Source organism: Otolemur garnettii, unplaced genomic scaffold, assembly GCF_000181295.1.
Source record: "Otolemur garnettii isolate 467f Iridium unplaced genomic scaffold, OtoGar3 scaffold00066, whole genome shotgun sequence".
NCBI lineage: Eukaryota > Metazoa > Chordata > Mammalia > Primates > Galagidae > Otolemur > Otolemur garnettii.
The window spans coordinates 331455-332557 of NW_003852461.1; the positions used below are offsets into that span (position 1 = coordinate 331455).

Below are 1103 nucleotides of genomic sequence, written 5' to 3' on the forward strand. Positions count from 1 at the left end.
GTGGAGAAAACTTTCTCAACACAAAATTTAAAATATATGTATAATGAAGTTAAAAAGTTTATTTTGCTTTCTCTGGGGGAGGAGAGAGAAAAGGGAGAGAGAGCAAGAGAGAGAGAGGGAGAGAGAGGAGAGAGAAGAGAAAGAGGGAAAGAGAGAGAAAGAAAGAAAAGAGAGAGAGGAGGGAGGGGGCAGAAGACATGAAAGGAAGAAAGCGCCACCCCACGCAGAAATAGCTTGTGGTTTTTATGAGGACAAAGAAAAAGGGAAAAAAATAGAGAAGGCTATTAGCTGATAACAGAACTAGCTGGGGACTTAGAAGCGGAAGGCAGCCTAAGATGTCAGGGTGTCCCTTTCTCCTGTTTTTTCTTGGCTACAGGCTGATAACACCCCCTGTTTTTACTTTTCTCTTGGAGACTCACATATCTTTGGAATACTGTTAGGTTGATCTGACAAGGATTTACACTTCCTCTGTCAGTTCAGCTCTTTTCGTTGCTATGGAAACATCTCCGCAGGTGATCAATTACTAGAATGCTCACACCATTGATGTGAAGGTACTTGTGTTTTACTTAGAGATTCGGGATAGATAACTTTTCCTGTTTATTAACAAAGCTGTCCTTTCATTGAGCTTTTAATTTAGGCTTTGTCAATAATGTTCAGTTTTCCTAAGTGACTCAGACATATATTAATGTTAATTCTGAGTCGGGAGAGGTAACCTAGCAAACTACATTTGCTTTGATACTGGGGGATATATCTTTCAATAAAACTATTGAAATGAAAGAGAAAATGCAGCTCACTTGACTGTGCATGTCTTTTTATTTCACTATGGTCCAGTGACTTCGTCCCTGTAGCCGTTATTGGGAATTTACTGGTAGAGAATGACGAGTAGGTTCACTGTTCTGTTTTTTAAGCCCATGGGAATATCTGCTTCCTCCTAATAGCATTCCTGGTGTCCAGGCATGGCTCAATAGCCAATTCTGTGAAAACAGTCCCCCTATTTTCTTGGCCCCCGGACAGATTTATGTTTCACTCTTGTATGATTCTTTGTTGTAAAGTACACAGGAAAAGTTAAAAAACTGTTTATCCTAGAGGAGAAAAATCAGTTG

General features: G+C 39.8%; 1 protein-coding gene across 1 annotated transcript in view; it reads left to right on the plus strand.

The window, feature by feature from the left end:
• The window catches only part of CPT2 (carnitine palmitoyltransferase 2), a 15997-nt gene that overhangs the window by 6745 nt on the left and 8149 nt on the right, over window positions 1-1103 (plus strand). The gene's annotated exons all lie outside the window — the stretch shown is intronic.